Source organism: Podarcis filfolensis (assembly GCF_964270895.1).
Source record: "Podarcis filfolensis genome assembly, chromosome: 2".
In the NCBI taxonomy this organism is placed as follows: domain Eukaryota; kingdom Metazoa; phylum Chordata; class Lepidosauria; order Squamata; family Lacertidae; genus Podarcis; species Podarcis filfolensis.
In genome coordinates this window covers 29,294,186-29,317,135 of record NC_139605.1, presented here as the reverse complement: position 1 = coordinate 29,317,135, position 22,950 = coordinate 29,294,186, and the positions used below count along the sequence as shown (strand labels likewise).

The 22,950-nt window shown below is 40.7% G+C and overlaps 1 protein-coding gene across 28 annotated transcripts in view; it reads left to right on the top strand.

Moving 5' to 3' along the window:
• FOXP1 (forkhead box P1) overlaps positions 1–22,950 on the top strand; it is a 534,652-nt gene that overhangs the window by 34,136 nt on the left and 477,566 nt on the right. Inside the window, exon 1 of one of the 28 annotated variants that reach the window (XM_083601067.1) lies at positions 8,389–8,486. The exons of the other annotated variants lie outside the window; for them this stretch is intronic. The gene's annotated coding sequence lies outside the window, so the exon portion shown is untranslated. Of the gene's footprint in view, positions 1–8,388; positions 8,487–22,950 lie in introns of those variants that run through there. 28 annotated transcript variants of the gene reach the window in all.

Sequence of the window (22,950 nt, the reverse complement as noted above, 5' to 3'; positions counted from 1 at the left end):
ATGGCCTTCAAAGAGATAAATTCATGGAGGATAAAGCTATCAGTGGTTACCAGTCATGATGGTTATGCTCTGCCCATGACTGGAGGCAATATGCTTTTGAATACAGTACCTGTTGCCGGGAATCACAGGAGGATGGTGTGCTATTGTGCTCAGGTCCCACTTACAGGTTTCCCACAAGCATGTGGTTGACTACTAATTAGAAGATGCTGGACTAGATAGGCCATTGTCTTGAATCCAGCAGGCCCTTCTTAAGTTCTTGTGAAGCTGAGTGTTAGGCAGTTCAGGACTGGCAAAAGGAAGGACTTCTTTGCACGGCATGTAATTGAAATATGAAATTTGCTGCCACAAAATGTGATGACCAGTGACTTAAATGGCTTTAAAGGGGGATCAGGCACATTCATGGGAGATAAGGTTATCAGCAGCTGCTAGTCATGATAGTTACATGATGGCTCCGGGATCAGAGGTAGTGTGCCTCTTCATACCTGTTCCTGTAGATGACTATGGACCTCATGTCCTGTATGTGGGCTTTCCACAGGTATCTGGTTGGCCACTGTGAGAAAGACTATATTGGAACACACAGGCCTTTGGTCTGATCTTAAGAAGACACCTGCTATTTTAGCTTCCTAAAAATACAGCTCTGGGGTGCTTGAACTTGAGGAACTATGATTTATTTAAACCAGGGTTTCCAAAATTAGATGTCCAGCTGTTTTTGGATTACAATTTCCATCGTCCCTGACCACTGGTCCTGCTAGCTAGGGATGATGGGAGTTGTAGTCCAAAAACAGCTGGAGACCCAAGTTTGGGAAACCTTGATTTAAATCATGGTTCGTGGTAGCAAGCCAGAAACAAACAGTTTTCAGATCCTGGCTTGTGGTAAAAAAACAAAAAAACAAAACAGTCTTTAACAGTGATAACAGTTCAGATGTCTTAGGGTACCGCTGCTACTTTAAAAATGATAGGGTGAATGATGAGAGGGAAGGAAGAGTACATAATCCCATGGCTCACCATATACCATTCTAAAAGCGAGAAACCATGGTTTCCTGTTACATCTAAATCAAGCCTATTGCTATAAAATATCCCCCCCCCCCACCTGTGGGCAAGAAGCCACCTTGTGTTTGTTCTCCCTCTTCCAAACACCCATACATTTGTAAATTCTGTAAATCGCCATGGACCTTGTTCTCCCTCTTTCAGCTTAAATCTGTGATCTTGAACTGGTGTTGCTTCTGTTTTTGGTGCGCTGCCTAATACTCTGGTTGTACTAAATGAATGCAAAACTGAGATAGTAGTCATCGTCCTTGCCATTATGCAAAGTTGTAATAGTAGTAACTTGCCATGTGTTCACGCAGGATTAAAGGATTCCCCCCTCACCCTGCTTTGATCATATGGGTAGGGCAGACAGGTGCCTATGCAAGCAGCTACATTCCCAACTCTTTACCGGCATACAGGTCCATGCATGCATGCTACCTCCTACTTTGGTAGCAGATTTGTTTTTGATTACAGTAACACCCTATTTTTAGCTACAAATTAATTAATTTTTTAAAAAGTGCACTGCTTTTGGTTAATGCCCATTTACAGTAATTTTTTCTTCTGCATTTGGGTTGTTCAGCTGCGTTGCTGTTGTTGTGTATAATTTTATTCCATAACTAAAAAAGTAAACAGCTACTGCCTCAATTCAGTCTGCCCTGTTTGTATGGCGACTTTATCCACAGTCAAGGTCAACCATTTCTGCAAAAGAGAGAGCTAAAGAGCATTCTACATCTTGGAGCTGTTTAGAATTTTCATGGATTGGGCACTGGTGGATTCTTGCATGGCCTTGTCTATTTACTTAATTATAAAGGGTAGCCGTGGTCCCTTCTTAGATGGAGTGATGAATTACTGAAGGAGGGCACTAAAACTTTTTTTTAAAAAGGGTGGGGAGGTACTTGAGGTAGAAGGTACTGGAATGGAGATTCTGTCTCTTAATCCAGTCTTAGGAGTATCCTGGGATAATGGAGAACAGGAATGTCACTCACCTTAATGAAACTGGCCTAGTTTATGGTTTGCAGGGATTGTGCTCTTCCCTAGTCTTTTTAACTCCCATGCTTAGCATGCCATCTGAACCCAGACTCATGGCTAAGCTCCCTCCTCGATAACCACCAGCTGCAGCCAAGAAAAATCTTGAGTATAGCTTGTGGTTAGTTATGTAAACAGCCATTGTATTTTTTTACCCAAGAGTGACATCAACTCTCAACATGAGAATGAGTGGTAGCCTTTTGCTTGTGAAAGGCTCTCCCCAGGGTGGCATACCTAGTGCCATCTTCTATTTTTATGTGTCAGGCAAAGGCTTTCCTTTCTATCCAAGCTTTGGGGACTTAATTTGAATGGCATTTCAGGCATTTGTGGATTTCTTTCATGGGTTGGGATCTGTGAAACCAATCTTTTATCTCTATACATGGGTTTTTAGGCTTTTATTGGTTGTATTTTTAAAAATTTGTTTTAATGGTAAGCCACTTTTGTGAGGAAAGTGATTAGGAAAGAAGAAGAAGAAGAAGAAGCAGCAGCAATATTTGAGAATTCATTTGTTAGACTATGAAATTGTTTGTGATAAGAATATATTATTTTGCAGTGCAAATTTATAATGTCTTCTCACAAGTAGTGGCTTTAATTCTGATGGTGGACTATATAGCTTTGTATACTTTTGATCATTTCGGAAATAGAAGTTTTAGCCTTTCTGTCTTTCCTGACTGGGGTGATTATTCTTTTTCAAAGCAATTCAAATGAGTCCACATTTGCTTCATGTCTGACACGTTTTGCAAATCTGGTGTGACACTGAACCAAACTTTTCTAACCCTTCTCTTGATTTGTCATTTGACATGCAATTTTCCAGAATTTACTCAGATAAATTCCAGAGTACTAGCACCTTGGTAGAGATGGAGCTCCAGCTATCTTGAGGGAAATGCAATGGTTACCTTTAATTATATCAACAAGGACTGGGAAATACATTGGTTTTCCACAGACTTCAGTGGAAAATTTATCTTCGAATTCTTCCTGTATAAGCACTGCAGCACCAAACTTCTGCACGGAAACACTGTCCAATTTACATAATTTCTTTAAAAGAAACCTGATGTGTTTTTCCCTTTAGAAGAAAAGGGCTTTTGAATAGAATCTTAATTGTTCCATTTGTTCAAGGTTCCCCCTCCCCCTCCTTTATTTAATCCATTTTGAGGGCTTATTTCAAGAGCTTCAACACAAAGGTAGAAAAACAGTTAAACAAGATACAGCCCTTCTCGTAGCCTCAAATTGCACCCAGAGTAAATGGATGTCCAACCTCAGTCCCCTTCACTTCACCTCCAAGTAATTGCAACTATAGTACAAAGAGCCAAATTGTTTAAGTTTCCAACTGGGTTGGCTTTGCATGTTTTGAAGTTCCATCTGCGCTAACGTTTTATTAATGTTACTTGATACAAATTCAACCTACCAATTTCAGGCACTGAACCTCTACTTTCTTGCCCAGTCAAACCTGCTAGATCATTCTCCCATGTCCCCAGTATGTAGATCACCTTTCCCTAGACAGTTCATTAAGAACTAGCCATAGCAAGAATACCAGTGCTTTTTAATTTTTCCTTATGAAAGCATACTGGTGTTGCCTCCAAAAATTGAAGCTATCCTGTCTTTCCTGAATTCGCAGAAAATGTGAAGCGATTCAGGGGCTCCTAAAAAATTTATGTGTTAAAAGTTGGTTCTCTGTCTTGCTTGCCAGTCTTCTTTTGCCAGCTCGAAGTTGGAACTGCTCTAGAAATGTTCCGTGTGGAAACGAAAGAGGAAGACAAAGCTATCTCCATCACGAAGGAGGTTGGCTAGAAGGCCAGACTTTTCAAATTCCAGAGGGAACAAGTATGACTGCAGGAGCAGAGGGATCTTCCACATTGTTGACTGCACCTTGCATCTGATAAAGATGGAAACAGGCACCAAGCATGATGCCATACATCCTTTTCAAGACTGGGAAATCTCATCATCACTAATAATAATAATAATAATAATAATAATAATAATTTATTACTATACCCCGCCCATCTGGCTGGGTTTCCCCAGCCACTCTGGGCAGCTTCCAACAAAATATTAAAATACAATAGTCCGTCAAACATTAAAAGCTTCCCTAAACAGAGCTGCCTTCAGATGTCTTCTGAAAGTCTGGTAGTTGTTTTCTCTTTGACATCTGGTGGGAGAGCGTTCCACAGGGCGGGTGCCACTACCGAGAAGGCCCTCTGTTTGGTTCCCTGTAACTTGGCTTCTCGCAGCAAGGGAACCGCCAGAAGGCCCTCGGCGCTGGACCTCAGTGTCCTGCATATGGCAAAAATCCTGCACAGATGCCTCAGTGTTTATAAGGCAATTTCAATCCCACTGTGGCAACCGCAAGGTGTTTGTTTCATTGGGTAACTCGCCTCTGTTCTCAGTTGCATGCTATTGTTCGTTCTACACCTATTTTGTTTGCCTGTATTGCAGTTAGAAACATAAACTACCTTAAACCTTATTTATTCATCTAACCCAAGGGTTGTCAACCTGGTCCCTACTGCCCACTAGTGGGCGTTTCAGGATTCTAGGTAGGCGGTAGGGGGTTCTACGGCACAAGCTGAATCCTCCTTCCATCGAGCACTGGTGGGCCTTAAGCAAATTTCACCATCAAGAAAGATGCATTAGTGGGTGGTAGGTATACAAAGGTTGACTACCCCTGATCTAACCCAATGCTCCTGTACTCTGAGTCACAGTGCCAGCACCTTGTTCTCCCAGTGGCCAGCCAGATTGCCTGTGGGATACATGCAAGCAGGACTCGAGCACAAGAGCCTTACTGTGGTTTCCAGCAGCTAGTATTCAGAAACATACTGCAGACAAACAATCTTCAGGAAGGTTTCCCAGGAGCCACCTTGAAATATGTGTTCATTAAAAAGCAACTATTTGGGCCTCGCTCATCTTGGCAATTTTACACCAGTAACTGATTCAGCATTTTTGGGCAAGGTAGAACTCCAAAGTATGACAGGCGTTTCTTTATAGTGGCTCCGAGAACATAGCTCCAGAATGTAGTGTTGGGGAGACTATTCTTCCTTTGGGTGAGAGTAAGTTTCAAAGTGTCTCAGATACAGCTTTTTAATATTTACAAAGTATTTCTAGTAAAGTCAGTTGAAGTCATGGAGTGCACTGTCATCAGTATGAAAATGGCAGCCACCCCTGTTCTCCTTCTTTTGTTAAGGTATGAACCTTACATTCTGTAACTTACATGTGGATTATGACTCTGTGGGTAAATAAACTCCTTCCAGACAAGACAGATATGTTAATTTTGGAGGACTGCCTTGAAGGGATAGGATTTCATTCTTCAAATTTGTAGCTTAGGGTACTTCTAGATCCAAACTTGCTTTTACATCATGCCATAGGTAGACTGGAACACCTTCTACCAGTCACGGTTGGTGCTGGCTACCCCAAATGTGGGAATATAGAGATCTTATGTCTATCATCTGTTCCTTGGTGACCTTGAGATAAATTATGCTTTTTACATACACATGAAGATAGTTTAGAAATATCAGACTTGAAGTATTCCAAATGCTGTGGCACCATAGATTTATATAAAGATATGTTATTTGCAGTTTTATTTTTGATCCTATTGCAAATGAAATGATATCTTACATGAAATAACCTCTTTTTGTAACTGCTACAGACAGGAGAGACATTTTCCTTCAGCTGTCGACAATGACTCCAAGATCTCTTTCCTGATTGGCCACAATCATTTCTGACCTTCTTTCTGTATATGTGTAGTATTATTATTTTTGTCCAAATGTGCCTCATTTTATACTTCTTACATTTGACCTCATTTGCCATTTCGAAGCTCATTCACCTAGTTTGGAGAGATTGTTTTAGGACTCCTTGAAATTCTTTTTTGTTTTTACCATCTTGAATATTTGGTATCATGTGAAAACCTGGCCAATTCACTGCAGACTCAGTTCATTTATGAAGATGTGTAAAAAGCAGTGGTTCCAAAACAGATCTTCTTAGGACCCTACTTCTTGCAGCCCTCCAATGTTGTCATGCAAAGGGCGGATCCTGGCAAAGGGAGGAACTGGTTCTGCATGATTTGTTTCACACTAGGACTTTCTGCTACATGCAAACTGGGCTATTATCTTTAACCTTTCATTATGGGATTGCTTATTTAGAATTGTGCAATATCCACAGCAAGGTCATACCCAGTTTTCCTAGATCAGGAACTGAGGCTGAGAGAAAGCAACTTTCCATGGACTACATCCATCTGAGTTGCACCTTGTTTACTAGAGTGCCTACGTTTCAGGTGCGTTGCTTGGAGTACCCTACTCCAGATCAACAGAATCATAGAATCGTAGAGTTGGAAGGGACAACTAGTCCAAGCCCTTGTAATGCAGGAATCTTTTGCCCAAAATGGAGTTCGAACCCGTGACCCTGAGCTTAAGAATCTCAAGCTCTACCAAATGTAGAAAGGGAAGAAATAGAAACAATCCAATGTATTTTATTCTATTCACTTTGTGATTTTATTACAGAGGCTATGTACAAGTCCGCTGGAAGGATTAGAGGCATACCTGTTGGGCATTTAAGCTCTATGCAAATGTTAGCATATTATGGAGGAACAGGGATTGTGTGAATGCCAGCCACTCCGATCTCTACCCTTCTAGCACAGATGATGTTTGCCCATTTCACTTCTCATTTGCATAGGGCCTATATGCATGAACTGAATCCTCACCACTGGAGAAGGCAAGTTGTGTGATTTGTGTTTGTTCACAAAGGCTTTTTTGTAAGGTTGATGGCCAACCTATGGGTGCTAGAATGGACAGATGGACTGGCACAGCCGGCTCATTCTCAGTAACTCCCCTCTCAGAATACTAGTGCAGCCTGAGGCTTTCGCTTTCTAGGAATGTTAGTTCTTTTCTGTTTATTATTCTTTTTTAAACGTTGGGTTGTCAAAATTTGTTGAAGGTGGCATCTTTTACCCCCCTTTTCTTTAAATGTGGGTCAACAATCTCTTGAACTTCCTAAAGAATTGAAAAAAATATAACAGGAGGGTAATTACTGATAGGGATGCTACTCTGTGACAGTGGTGCTAAGTGCAATGGCCTTGCATACAGTGCATACAATTAAAAATGCTACGATACTTTGGTGACCTGAATGTTAAACAATTTCTAAGCAGTGCAAATGCCTGGGGTGATCCATATTCTCTTAAGGATAATTTGGTCAAGTTATGGAAGGTCTCGGGTTTTCTCCCCACAGAAACTCTTGAGGATATTAAGCTTCTACTCAATTAGAGCAGTTCAGAATGCGCTGTAATTATTGAAACAAATAACAGGTATACCTAAAAGTGTTTAATAGCTGAGAATTGCTACCAAGTATCACAATTTGCTCCCAAGTTATTTCTGTCTCTTTGTTTTATTTAGGCAGACTTCTTTTCTTGAACTTGGCACTTGGTTTCGCAAACTGGACCTTCTTCTTTGCTTTTACTTTTACTTTTTTTTATCTTCCCGTTTGTTGCTACCACATCTTCTGCATCCTTTGCTTTGTTTTTAAGGGAATACAACTTACCTTGATTATTTATGTTTCTAGCTAAGCATATTGTTGATCATAAAGATATTTACTTTGTTCTTCCTGTTTTACTCCCAGGTTCTCTGCTTTGATTTAAAATATGATCTGTAAAATAAGATCTGTGTACGGTCTTCTAAGAGTTTAAAGCACCTCACTTCTGCTATCACCAATCACCAATCAATACAGTAAATAATTTATATAGCAATATGCAAGGTTGGCCTGTGCTTGTCATCCCCACATTAGGGGTGTGCGTGTGTGGTAAGAAGGCATTATCTGAAAGCTGTGAGGTTGCCTCACAGCAACCAAGGAATGTATGTCTGAGTTGCAAACCAACCACGATGGGAAGTCAGAATTCATTTTTGACTTGCCGATTGTAGTCAGTTTGAGTGAAGCAAACCATGATTCTTGATTTGGATGTAACTCTAAGCCAAGGTACGGTGTTTGTTGTTCCCAGACAAGTTAGGGGAGGAGGAAAGTAGGAGTCATCTCCACATTCATGGTAAACCCATTAATTATGGTTTACCATGACCTGCAAACTGGTTCATTGTTCCCTTGATCAATTGCTGCTTTCAGATTATTATTTTTTTAAAACTTCAAAGGAGCTCTTTCCAGCCATCACATAATGAATTTGATAACATCATAATGTGATCGGCTACATGGAGACATTGCTGTTGGTAAATGGAGGTGGGAGAGGAAATGCTTCCCCAGTAAAACCAGTGTGACCAGTTGCCACAGAATATGCGTGGGGGTGTGTTTTTGGATGCCTATCCCATTGGAAGTAAAGCATTGTTCTCATATCTGTATTCTGATGCGGACACGAATGCACACCATTGTTCTGTAGACTTGGTTGCCTCAGTGAACTCTCCTCTCTTTTCCTACAATAGACATCCATTCGTGAATAGCTGGGTGCCTTTTTGGTAAACTTTATTATTATTTTTTTAAATCATTTAAAAAGGGATGCATTTTGCGGGGCAGAAAATGTTCATGAAATGTGCCGTCTATTTTGCCTCGGCATTATTAGTTTTACAAGGAGCAGTGAATGAGATATTGCCTGTGAACATTTTGACTCTTTCAGGACGCTCTCATTGTGAATGTGTGTGCTTGAAGAAAAAAAAAGGGGTGGTGTGAGATAACAGCCATTTTTCACCCCCTCACCCTTTACACCCATTATCTGATTCTTTTCAGCTAACCCAGCATCTAGAGTGCAAGCTGGTGACTGCCACAGTATGTCTGAGAGATGGGCTAAATGCAATGCAATTTGATTCTGCCCCAAGGATCTTGGATGTTGTCATGCATTTGTCAATTCTGGGAGTGAGTTACTAATGAACTCAAGTTTCCCCACTTACTATCTCTTGTCTTAAATTTCTGCGCTTCAGAATCCCGTTTCTGACATTCTTTCAAAATGCAATAAGAAAAGTCAAAAATGCTGTAGTCTGCAGACTCTGACCCCTGCTCTGTAGTTTTTGCTTCTCTTAGCTATTAATCTAGCTGAAATTGCTGCTTTTGACTGTATTCTCATTTTATAATGCAAACACTTGTTATCTTTGCCATACAACAGTGTAAAGATACCCAGCATGGGTCTTTGCTCAGCCTCCAAAGGAGATTATTGCTGAGATATCTGTGTGCCTGCCTGCTTATAGTTCTGAGAAAGCTTGAGGGAAAGAATTGATTACTATTGGTAACTTAATTTACCGCAAACTACAGAGACACAAAGAGAAAGCTACTTCAAAAGCTTTTGGTTTTTACAAAAGGATATGCTCTAACTGTATTTCAGCAGTGTAGGATTTCAGCCACTTTCTTTAATATGGATTTGTGCGAAAGTAGTTGTGTTAAGACAGAAGGAAATGATAAGAATCTGAGGATTAAGATGTCAGATGAGAAGGGCAGTTGAGTGGCATGAAGCTGAGCAATGTTCAACTCTAACAAGCTTTCTTATAAACAGACCCCGGTTCCTCACCTAATTGCAGGTTGTCAGTGCTCTAGATGCTCAGCTAACTGGGTTGGTTGGCTTAAAAAAAAAGTTCTTGGTTCTCTAACCATTGTTAATAGTTCCGATTTATTTTTAGATCGACGTTGTTCTAACATTCCCTCTCCCTCCCCTTTAGCACCCAGTGCATTCTATGGGCTGCTTTTTTAATTTTCTTGCTTAATTTTAATGGAAATGTTGCAAGCTGACATTCCTGCAGCATGCGTTACTCGATTTGGCTGACAATATTGGCAAAAGGAATAACCGAATTATTATTCAGTCATGGGTTTTTAACAGCCGCGAAGCAAGTGGATGTTAACTAAATGATGCAGTTTATTCCTTTCGTTCTTACTGCCAGCTTGCCTATTGCAGAGAGACTGCCAGCTTTAAGTAAAGTGGTACCCAGATGGCAGTCGCATGACGCCCACTTGGTTACAGAACCTAAGCAGGGAATAACTCGGCAGCCAGAACAAGCTGTGGGTCAATTGAGGGGGAATGCCTGTTGCTTCACAGTTTTTGCATATGTAAATCTGTTAATGTTATGTCAGTATTGTGCGGTCTAAACACAAGCGTTGCCTTTCTCTGGGGCCCAGATGAACTTGGACGGCAGCCCAGTTAATGAGGATCTAAGAGAGTAGCTTTTGAGAAGGCTGCTGCAGCCTGCTTCCTCAGTGTGAACTCATTGCTTCCTGGACGCACTCGTTTTCTCCTTAGCCGAAGTTTTTTGCATGTAGGAAGTTCCCCTTGATAGGCTGACTCCATAATAGGATACGCAGACTTAAGATTTTATAAGCCTGGGCAAAGAGATTGTAGGAGTGTGCGCCGTGCATCTATTTTTAGTTCCCCAGCACTGAAGACAATTCATTTGGCCCGGGCTGCGTCTGCTTCTCTCACACTTTCTCTGTCTGACACACTTCTGCACTCTTTTCATCAACTACAGATGTGGCACACAGCCGTCTCAGAAAAGTCATGAACTGTGTCGTCTGCGCAGTTTTAACAGCCAACATCTGTTGCAGCAGCCTGATGGAAGCGGCATGGAAACAATTTTAAGGGAAAGCTCTAAAGTGTTTTAACTTTTGTCTATCGTTCTGGCCTTTGGAGATAATTATTTGCAAATAATTGCATCAGTAGATAGGCTATAAAAATCAGATTGCAAATCCATTTGCCCATGAACATTTGAGGTGGGGCGGGGTGGGGCAATATAGTTAAAAAGTTTTGTTGTTGTTGTTGTTGTTGTTTAGGATTGGTAGCTCTTAGAAATCCACCAAGAAGAAAGGAAAGCAAGGTTTCTCTTCAAATATCCCTAAGAGGCAGGAGCCATAAACTGTGGTGCAAGTTAAAGGCTAAAAGTTACCCATTGCATTGGTGAGCAAGCCAAAGAAAATGATCCAGAAGGTATTGTAAAATTTATAACCCAGGTGAAAGGCATTAAATATGTTCATTTTTGGTGAAGTAAAACTTACTAATGTAAACCATTTTGCAAATTTATATTCATTGCTCAGTACTTCTTAAAAAATTAAGGGTCCAATCCTGCTAAATCTTGCTTGCTTGCATAATCCCGTTGGGTTTTTCTTATGCGAATAATCACGTGTAGGAACAAGAACTGGGGCTGTATAGATTATTATATAGCCTAACAGGCATGACTTGATTTCTTTCTCTTTACGTAATGTGGGCTGCATTTCAGTTTATTAGATTTAGTATAAATTTTCAAAAGCACCATAATGATTTAGGGGCTTGGGCCATCCAATTCTAAAATACCTATGGTGAGATTTATAAAAACAGAAATGAAAATTTTGACTTGTTGTAGGGCTGGATTCAGCTACTCTGATGTGCTAGGTGAAGCAGTGCAGTGAGCCCCCCCCCACAACACGATTTCCCCCCTCTCCCTGTGGACCCCTGTACTCTGTCCATATCTGCTCTGATGGGTTGGGAGAGCTCTCAGAACAGTGTGAGGGAGGAACAATCACCTTAATGTGTCATTGAATTCTACCCCTAGAGTCTTTATACAAAATGTTCAGATCCTGAGCAACTAATTCCTTGGAATTTTTTATCCAACCTGTCAATGGAACTTGGTGGATAAGTCACACTTACTAGCAAAGAATCAACATGGGGTAGTTTATGTGCACATTACCTTTTCAGGGGGATTTGACATCTGTGCTATGGTGTCATCTGTCATTTTAGAGGCTTTCCAGTGATACACAGTACTGCTAGCTATTGCTGACCAGTCAGCTTACCGAAGGGATACAACCATATGGGCAAGATTCAGATTCTTACGTGTATAAAGACTCCCATCTTCTGGGGAATGAAGCATTCTATGTGTGCATGCTGATGGGCTCTCAATATTTCTGTTGTTCCGAAGAAGAAAATAAGGGGCTCAATCAGTGTTGTATTCGGGTTTGTTTTTTTTTACTGTGGGTTCCCTTCTCACCACCACCATTAGGAATGTTAGAAAAGCCTGCTACATCAGGCCAGTGTCCCATCTAGTCCAGCATCCTTTTGCCACAGTGTTGTTGTTGTTCAGTCAACCAGATACCAGTGGGAAGTCCACAAGCAGGTTCTGAGCGCAGAACCTTTACTTTTGTAAACCAATAAATCTTTTTTAAAAAAGAGAAAGAGCCACTGCACCCAGAGGTGCTACACTGGTGACCCCTACCATACTGAGTAAAAGGGACGCGGGTGGCGCTGTGGGTTAAACCACAGAGCCTAGGACTTGCCGATCAGAAGGTCGGCGGTTCGAATCCCTGCGACGGGTGAGCTCCCGTTGCTCGGTCCCTGCTCCTGCCAACCTAGCAGTTCGAAAACAAGTAGATAACAAGTGCAAGTAGATAAATAGGTACCGCTCCGGTGGGAAGGTAAATGGCGCAGCTCTGGTTTGCCAGAAGCGGCTTAGTCATGCTGGCCACATGACCCGGACGCTGGCTCCCTCGGCTAATAAAGCAAGATGAGCGCCGCAATTCCCAGAGTCTGTCACGACTGGACCTAATGGTCAGGGGTCCCTTTACCTTTATCCATTGGGATGGGGCGGGTGATAGAAGCTGTCACTCCTGCTACTCTCTCCTGTCATAGCTTTCCTAGTTAAAGGAGGTGTGTACGCTCCCAGAAGCGACATCTAGGAAGCTCCAACGGTTGGCAGCAATGAATCGATGATGAAGGGTGAAAAGAGGTTCTGTGGCCCCAGCCCCTTTCCTCTGAGGGAGTGCTGTCCTCATCTTCAAATATGTTTTACGCCTTTTGTGTATACTCTTCAGCAAGAACTGTTCAACCCTTACCATTGGTTTCGGAGGGCTAGCTTTGTTCTTTTATTTTCTTTTTTTAAAAAAAGTTCAAGGCTGCAGTCCTATACACACTTAACCTGGGAGTAAGGTTCGAAGAACACAGTAGGTCTTCTGAGCAGGCACGCATAAGATTGTGCTGCAAAACACCTGTGAATGATTTTTAAATTTTTTTTGGTCTTATAAATGTGATATGAAACGTAAAGGAAAATGAAAACGTGCAGCTAAACAATGGATTCTGCCATCTTTCCCCCCCTTTTAAATGTGCTGGTGATCTACTAAAGTGACATTAATAGTCCTGAAAGTACAGTTTTGGCTGATAGGAATATTCCCCCATTCATTGGTCTCCTCCAGCCTCAATAGTTTCAATGACATTTGCTAGCATGGCACTCAGGAGAGGTGCCTGGATGCCTACTAGCATTTCAAGTCAATAGGCTTTGTTCTCTGGAACCAGATGGGTCTCTGCAAGTTTCTTTTCTTCTTCATTCGTTTTAGAAAAAACTTTTATCCCATGCAATGTAATATGATCTTCAATATAGCCAGACATCTATCTGAATATTTACAATGTGGGAATAAACTCAAGGTTGAGGATATGGACCAGCAAGAAAAGACCGAATTCTATAAAGCACTTTAGGAGCTTCACAAAAGGTTTACCACTTAGAGAAATCTCATCATTCATGCCATCACTTTAGGCCTTGGCAATAACTTGTCTAGTATCCTCATGTAGTTTGAGCTAAAGTTTTTCAAAGACCTGCAGCAAATTGCTAATATAATCGAGGTAAATCAAACCATGCGGTGGGTTGGATATGGTGCATCAGTTCCGTATATTAATAGTTCACTGCAGAACTCCCCACCAAGGCAATAATTGAGCAAATGGAATGTTGTGTTAGCAGAAATGGTGTATGTGTTTCGTTTGGACTGGAGGAAGAAGAACAGCATTTTCTTGGGGATGTCCAAATAAATCCGTCTGATGTACATTATTACTCTTTACTTCACTCTCAGTTATTCTAAGAGCCTAGTTATTGTTTGTAGCCATATTGTTTAATTTCCCGTGTTTTAAAATTATTGCCCTCCTCTCTATTTAGAACCCCACCACACACTGCTGTAGTTGCGCCTAGTACCTAGCCTGACATGGTAAGATAAATGTCTCTGCACCCCACCAATTGCCAGAGGGCCCTGCTTGTTCACTGGGGAAATAGTTGCCATGTATGTTCCAATCATTTCAGTGTAGTGTGCAGAGGAACCTTGAAGGACAGGATAGAAGATAGGAAGAACTTGCTGGTCCATCTAGTCCAGGCATAGGCAAACTCGACCCTCCAGATGTTTTGGGACTACAACTCCCATCATCCCTAGCTAACAGGACCAGTGGTCAGGGATGATGGGAATTGTAGTCTCAAAACATCTGGAGGGCCGAGTTTGCCTGTGCCTGATCTAGTCCTAGTGGCAAACCAGAGGCCTATGAGAAGTCCAGAAGGAGGACCTGAGTGAATTAATGCTAAATAATGGATATATGACATGGATCTACCTTCCAGCTGCCATATACCTCTTGCAGGTAGAAGAGGGGAGAGTCAGATGCCATTCTGAGATGCTGACAGGCTGACTGTGTCTGCAGCAACTTAGTGCAGCCTGTATCACAACTGGTGTGTGATTGCAAAGAACACGGGTTGGGTTCTGTAGTCCCCAGAACAGCACCAGTTGCCTCCTTCATAACTGCTGAATTCTTTGCACATGCACGTTCGTACCCACAAATACTGATTGCAGATTTACAGTAGACATAGGCCCTGAACCCAGTCAATCAATCATCCTATCAATGTTGCACATTTATATATTGTAAGAATGTGTATACGATTCTTCAGTTGCACTCCCAGAAGGGTTTATAAAAAGTTGCTGAAAGGCCATAAGAATAGCCTGCTAGATCAAGTCAATGACCCCTTCTAGTCCATCTAGCTAATGACCCCATGTAGTCCAGCATCTTGCTCTCACAGTAGCTAACCAGATGCCTGTGGGAAGCTAAGGAGCAAAAACGGGAGTACATTTCCCCCTCCATAGCTGACAGCAGGGGGTGATGGAAGTTGAGAAAATCTGCAAAGGGGACAAAGAGCCTCCCTCCTTGCCACTGACTGAATCTAAACTGGATCTTCTGTGGCTGCTTTTCCAGAAAAGAATAAGGCATCAGAATCTCCAAACACAAGTTGATTAAATTCTAGGGCACTCTTTGATCTCGGCTCAGTTCACGATGTAAATTACCGTATTTTTCGCTCCATGGGGCGCACCTGACCATAGGGCGCACCTAGTTTTCAGAGGGGGAAATCAAGGAAAAAAATATGATTCTGCCCTCCCTCTCCCAGACCTTCTTCCTGCTTTTGCGGGAGGTGGGGTAATTCCTCCATCTCCCGTAGAAGCCCACAGGAGCCACACACCCTTTAAGGAGCGCACGGTTCTTGCGGGCTTTTCTACGAGGAGGGAGAAGGGACTGATGTGGCCAGTCAGTCCCTTGTCCCTCCTCTTGGAAAAGCCCCCAAGAGTGGTGCACTCTGTAAAGGGTGCGCGGCTCCTGCGGGCTTTTCTACGAGGTGGGAATTCCCCCACCTCCCGCAGAAGCCGTGCGCTCTTTAAAGGGGCTGCACGGCTTCTCCTGGCTTTTCTGGAAGGTGGGGGGATTCCCCCACCTCCCGCAAAACCGGCAGAAGCCGCACGTTCTTTAAAGGGGCTGCGTGGCTTCTGCTGGCTTTTCTAGGAGGTGGGGGAATTCCCCCACCTCCCGCAAAAGCCCACAGAAGCTGGGCGCTCTTTAATGAGTGCTAAAATGTCATGGGTAATGTAAAACAGAATTGCAGTGACAAATAATTGGGTAAGAGAAAAAGGATTAAAGAAAGTGAATTAGAAGTAATTGAAATTAGGGGTTGCTGGAAAAGTTTAAAACAGGGATGCAGAAAAGGGAGGTATGGGGAAGTCGTTGAAATAAGGTTTAAGAAAAGAGGTTATGAAATTATACGTGTTTATATGTTTGTTTGTTTATGTATTGTCAGTTGTATTGTGTTTTAATATATGTTGGAAAATTAATAAAAATTTATATTAAAAAAAACAGAAGCTGGGCGCTCTTTAAAGGGTGTGTGGCTCCTGTGGGCTTTTCTACGAGGTGGGAGAAGGGACTGATGCGGCCAGTCAGTCCCTTCTCCCTCCTGGGGAAAAGCCCGCAAGAGCGCACGGAGCTCTCGGGGGCTTTTCCCGACTGCCCCCCCCTGCATTCGCTCCATAGGATGCACACACATTTTCCCTTGCTTTTTAGGAGGGAAAAAGTGCATCCTATAGAGTGAAAAATACGGTACTTGCCAGTTGGGTTTTAAAATCCGCCTTGCCCTTGAGGGTTGTCAATAAAACTGAAATGGGTGAAGTTTGTGCAATTTTAGCCTTTGGTGGGTTACACCAAGGGCTTTGAAAGGAGCCTTAAGAGTCCGCCTTAAGAGACTACCTTGAAGAGAGCACCTTCACTGTCAGAGGCAGTATCCCTTTGAGTACCAACTGCTGGGAGTCACAAATGAGGACAGTACTGTTGTGCTCGGGATCTGCTTGTGGGCTTTGCATGGACATCTCTGGGTGGTACCGTGAAACCTGGATGACGGCGTAGACTGTGGCCTTTGGCTGATCCAGCAGTGCTCTTCTTGCGATCAAGGAAGCTGCTGAACAGTGCAAGTTGTCAAACGTCCTACAGCGGAATTATTTTCCCTGCCATGTTCATTGTAGTATCTCCCCATACCAAACTGCTTTTAAAGCCTTTTAAACAGTTTTTGGGGTTTTGGCAGTGGGAGAGCTGCTGTCGAGCTGTTGGCTGGGAAAAAATACTTAGTGCATCTGGTGTACACATGTTTTTGGATTGTGGCCTATGCCTCCAGCTAAGTTTTGTGTGTGCATGCAAGTCCTTTAACGTGACTGCAGTCCTCCATATGCTTAATTGTGTCTGTGAAGCACAACGTGGCTATGTATATGTACCTACATAAATGTATGTAGTCTTTTCTTTCTTTCTTGGGAGTGGAGTGGAGCGGAGCATATGTTTAATTTGCATGTTTTGAATTTATTTATTTATTTATTATATATATATTTAAATGATATTTATTAAAGTTTCAAAAAGAATTACAAAAGTAAAAAAGAAATAGAAAAAAGAAATACAAAATACAGAAAAAATAAAAACAATTAAAAATAAATCCATCTTTCCATGTCTTACCTTTCATTTACTTGTTTCCCTGACCTCCTCACACCTCCCTTTTTTGTATTCCAGTTCAAATGGTTAATTCAGCAAATCCTTTCCCTCTTTGTTTTTATCTTAATTCTTTATCTTAATATATTATGGCTTTATATTTTCATCTATTAACAATCCATTTTTACATACTCCTTTTTAACATTGTTGCTAAAACCACTTCATTTCATTCCAACATCATTTTAACATTCATTAATTTTACAATGTTTCTGTAGATAATCTTTAAATTTCTTCCAATCTTCTTCCACCGACTCTTCTCCCTGGTCTCGGATTCTGCCAGTCATTTCCGCCAATTCCATATAGTCTATCACCTTCATCTGCCATTCTTCCAGAGTGGGTAGATCTTGTGTCTTCCAATACTTTGCAATGAGTATTCTTGCTGCTGTTGTAGCATACATAAAAAAAGTTCTATCCTTCTTTAACACCAATTGGCCGACCATGCCCAGGAGAAAGGCCTCTGGTTTCTTCAAGAAGGTATATTTAAATACCTTTTTCATTTCATTATAAATCATCTCCCAGAAAGCCTTAATCCTTGGGCACGTCCACCAAAGGGGAAAGAATGTACCTTCATTATCTTTGCATTTCCAACATTTATTATCGGGCAAATGATAGATTTTTGCAAGCTTGACTGGTGTCATGTACCACCTGTATATCATTTGCATAATATTCTCTCTTAAGGCATTACATGCCGTGAATTTCATACCTGTGGTCCACAACTGTTCCCAGTCAGCAAACATAATGTTATGCCCAACATCTTGTGCCCATTTAATCATAGCAGATTTTACCGTTTCATCCTGAGTATTCCATTTCAACAGCAAGTTATACATTCTTGATAGTATCTTAGTTTTGGAATCTAACAGTTCTGTTTCCAATTTTGATTTTTCCACCTGGAAGCCAATTTTTTTGTCCAGATTGTAAGCCTCCCTTATTTGATAATAATGAAGCCAGTCTCGCACTTTATCTTTTAGTTTCTCAAAACTCTGCAATTTCAATTTGTCTCCTTCTTGTTCCAAAATCTCCCAATATTTCGGCCATTTGGCCTCCATATTGAGCTTTTTCTGAGCCTTCGCTTCCATCGGTGATAACCACCTTGGGGTTTTGTTTTCAAGTAAATCTTTATATCCTATCCAGACATTAAACAATGCTTTCCTGACAATATGATTTTTAAATGCTTTATGTGCTTTAACCTTGTCATACCACAGATATGCATGCCACCCAAAAACGTTATTAAAACCTTCTAAATCCAAAATGTCTGTGTTCTCAAGAAGCAGCCATTCTTTCAGCCAGCAAAATGCTGCTGATTCATAATAAAGTTTAAGGTCTGGCAGGGCAAATCCACCTCTTTCCTTTACATTGGTTAGTATTTTAAATTTTATTCTGGGCTTCTTGCCCTGCCAGACAAATCTAGAAATGTCTCTCTGCCACTTCTTGAAACAGTCCATTTTGTCCAAAATTTGCAATGATTGAAACAAAAATAACATTCTTGGCAATACATTCATCTTTATAACAGCAATTTGACCTATCAAGGAAAGCTTCAAGTTTGACCATATTTCTATATCCTTTTTCACTTCTGACCAACATTTTTCATAATTATCTTTAAATAAATTTAAGTTCTTAGCGGTCATGTTAACCCCCAGGTATTTTACTTTCTTAACCAATGTTAAACTTGTCTCCTTCTGAAACCTCTCTTTCTCAATCAGTGTTAGATTTTTCTCGAGAACCTTAGTTTTTAACTTGTTCAACTTAAATCCTGCCACTTGACCAAATTCTTGAATCAGTTCTAATACTCTTTTAGTACTAGATTCTGGCTCCTGTAGTGTCAGTACTAAATCATCTGCAAAAGCTTTCAATTTGTACTGTTTGGCTCTGACCTGTATACCTTTAATCAGTTGGTCCCTTCTGATCATATTTAGCAAAACCTCCAGGACCGAAATGAAGAGCAATGGGGAAATTGGGCAGCCTTGTCGTGTCCCTTTCTCTATCTTAAATTCCTCTGTCACCACATTGTTAACAATTAGTTTAGCCTTTTGTTCTGAATAAATTGCACCTATACCATTTTCAAAACCTTGACCAACCCCCATCCCCTGAAGATTTTTCTTCATAAAACTCCAAGAGATATTATCAAAAGCTTTCTCCGCATCTACGAATATTAAGACTGCTTTAGTATTAATGTTCACTTGCAGTTTTTCCAAAATGTTAATTATATTTCTCGTGTTGTCAGACAAGTGTCTGCCCGGGAGAAAGCCAGCTTGGTCTTTATGTATCTCTTCCACTAATACTTTTTTTAATCTTTTAGCCAAAATATCTGCAAAAATTTTGTAATCCACGTTAAGCAGGGATATGGGGCGGTAGTTCTTAAGTTCTGTCTTTTCAGACTCAGTTTTCGGTATAAGTGTAATGTAAGCTTCCTTCCACGACTCTGGCGCTTTTTCCCCCCCAAAAATTTCATTACAAACCTCCTTTAGTGGTTCAATTATCCAATCTTTCAAAGATCTATAGTATTTTGAGGTTAAACCATCCGGCCCTGGAGATTTGCCCAGCTGCATATTCTGGATGGCACCTTCTACCTCCTGTTCTGTTATTTTATAGTTCAACATTAACTTGTTTTCTTGAGAGATTTTTTGTAATCCATTTGTTTTTAAAAATTGATCTATATCAATCTCTTTCTGTGGCCCTTGTTTATATAACTGTTTAAAATACCTCTGGAAACATTTTCTAATTTCCACTGGATTCTGTATATTCTTTCCTTCCACTTCCAAATTTGTAATGGTGTTAAGTTTTTGTCTTTTTTTCATTTGCCAGGCTAACAGTTTCCCACATTTATTAGCCAATTCAAATGTCCTTTGTCTCATCTGTTTAATTTTCCATTCTATTTCCTGATTCATCATTTTCATATATTGAACTTGAATATGTTTAATTTGCATGTTTTGAATTTATTTATTTATTTATTTTGTAAGCTACCAGAGATTTTTTTTTGAAAGTTGTCTATTAATTTTCTGAATGCTGATCTCTGGATCACACCGCTTATTATTGTTTTTAGTATTTTATACTAAAACAAGATTTTATTTTATTTTTGGTGGTTCTTTGCTATCTGTATATGGTTTTGTTGTATGTATTAGAGTCTTTGACTTTTTGCTATCTTAGCCTCTTTGAGTTCTTTATTGTGAACCACTGCAAGATGTGCTAGTATATAGTACGTAGTCTATAAGTTAACAGAATGAATGAACAAGTATCTCACGAGAGCAGAGAGGTTCAATAAGAAACTCTGTTGGCTATATGGCTCTTTGAATCCTTACTGTTTTATAGGAATATATTCCATTTCTCTCTCTCTCTCTCTCTCTCTCTCTCTCTCTCTCTCTCTCTATATATATATTTTTCAAACTATTGCATTTCTTCAGGACGTTGAACATGCATGTTTTCTTCTTCCCAATCTTCAAAACTACAACACTATTACTGATGAATGTTTGCAGTATGTTGGAGATAAGATTTGAAAATAAGTTTGACTGATATTCTATACCTTCTCTTCTCTTTCTGATGTACACCCCCACCTACCAAGACCCACCCAACTTGTACAAAAGGTTTTTCAGGCAATTCAACTTCATAATGGTAGCTTTTCCACCATAATGTTTTTAGAATGTTAAATGGTCCATTCTTGTGTTTAAAACCACTATTATACAATCTTACACTTTCAAGAAAAGTTGATTCTTCTTTACTTAAAACCAAGTTGAGACCATCTGTTTGTAGAACTGACTTCCCATCCCAGTACATCACAGAGAATCTTCCATTAAGATATTTGCATTGGGTATGAACTGAAAACAGATGCGAATTGTCCTTAGTGAAGAGGTGTGGAGCTATCCCATCAAATGACTATGGGTACTGGTTCCAGAATATCAATATCTCAGAAAAGAGAATTGTACGTAAAAATCCTTTTAGGCTTTCATCGCTTTGTAGGCGTGGGAGGGCACCCATCATAATAGGGATGCAAAATGTTAAGGGATGTTGAGATCAAAGGAATTTAGGGTTTTTTTTCTTGGCAGATGGAAAGCTTAGTAAACTTCTTTGTTAAGACCAAATAAGAAAGTGGGCTTTTAATCTTAGCATTAAATGATCTTAGGATGTGAAGTGATGGAATTTAATACCACATATAACATGTAGATGACCAGATCTTTTATAGTACATTTATTTCTTGACTGGGTCACCTTTATATACTAACTAGTTTAAGATGAATGATGCTGCTGCATTCCGTCAGGGATCCATCTAGTCCAGCATGTATCCTACCTCAAAAAGCACCAGCTTCACATTTACTCAAAAGTTAAATGAATGACAGAATTGTGAAGTTGGCAGGGTCCCGAGGGTCATCTAGTCCAACCCCCTGCAATGCAGGAATCTCAACTAAAGCATCCATGACCAATAACCATCCAGCCTCTGCTTCCAATGAAGAAGAGTCCCCAACCTCCGAAGGGAGTCCATTCAATTCCTGAACAGCTCTTACCGCCATAAAGTTCTTCCTGATGTTTAGTTGGAATCTCCTTTCTTGTAACTTGAAGCCATTGCTCCTAGAGCAGCAGAAAACAAGCTTGTCCCATCCTCCATATAACAACCCATTAGATATTTGAAGATGGTCATCATATCTCCTCTCAGTCTCCTCTTTTCCAGGATAAAGATGCCCAATTCCCTCAACTGTTCCTCATAAGGCTTGGTTTCCAGACCCTTTTATCATCTTGGTCACTCTCCTCTCCACTGCACACCTTCCAGCTTGTCAATAGCCTTCGTGAATTGTGGTGCCCAGAATTGGATGCAGTGCTCCAGGTGTGGTCTCACCAACTCAGAATAGAGCAGGACTATGACTTCCCATGATCAGGACACTACAGTTCTGTTAACGCAGCCTAGAATAGCATTAACTTTTGCTTGCAGGCTTTCTTGGAGGCATCCGGTGGGCCACTGTGAAACTGGCAAATAATGCACCCCTCTTCCCAGCCTTTCCCATGTTTTTTTGTGTGTTTTTTTGTCTTTGCGTATCTCCAACGTGATGCCGATGATTCATCTAAAAGTGTAAATGATTTCATTGTCCAGACTCAAGTTGTTTTGAGTATATACACAACAAATAGAGGATTTGGTCCTCAGAAGAATCTCCTTGGATTTGTTTGTAACCGCTGTATATCTTAACACAGCCTTCACAAACTTGAGGCCTTCCAGATGTTTTCAACTACAGGCCCCATCAACCCCAGCTGACCGGGCCAGGTTTTATGGGAATTGTAGTCCAATACACGTGGAGGGTACCTGGTTGGCTGCAATTGTCCTATGTTCTCAGGATGGCCAGAATATGTGTGTGTGTGTGTGTGTGTGTGTGTGTATGTACACACACACACACACACACACACACACAAAACTCTGATTACAAAATACCATCTACTGAAGTGACTGACCAAGCAGGGTTCTGAACACGAGTCTCACATTTCCAGAGGTTCTTTCTACTCACAAAATACAAGGGTTGTTTGGTCACTGTTTAACTCTTAAATGTTTTCTATCACTTGCTAAGATTGTAATAACATATTCAATGCTTGGTCATTGGTGAAATGGATTGATGATGCTGGTATTTTTTCTCAAAAAATTTGAATTGATTTTCCCCCCTTTGCAACTTAGGGGAATTTTCAGTTTGCATCAGAAAATGTTCTGATCCCCTAGAGAACAATATTATTTAACATGCACATTTAAACAAAAGTAAGAACATTGACACTGTCAAGCTTGCCTAATAGTGTATTTGCAACTGGCATCTATTCATTGTTACAAATGAACTTGCGAAATAAAAAGTTTTACGCAGAAAAATCAAGCATAAGTGACCCACATGCCTTATGCCAACAGTGTTACAGTTAACATTTATTTTCCTT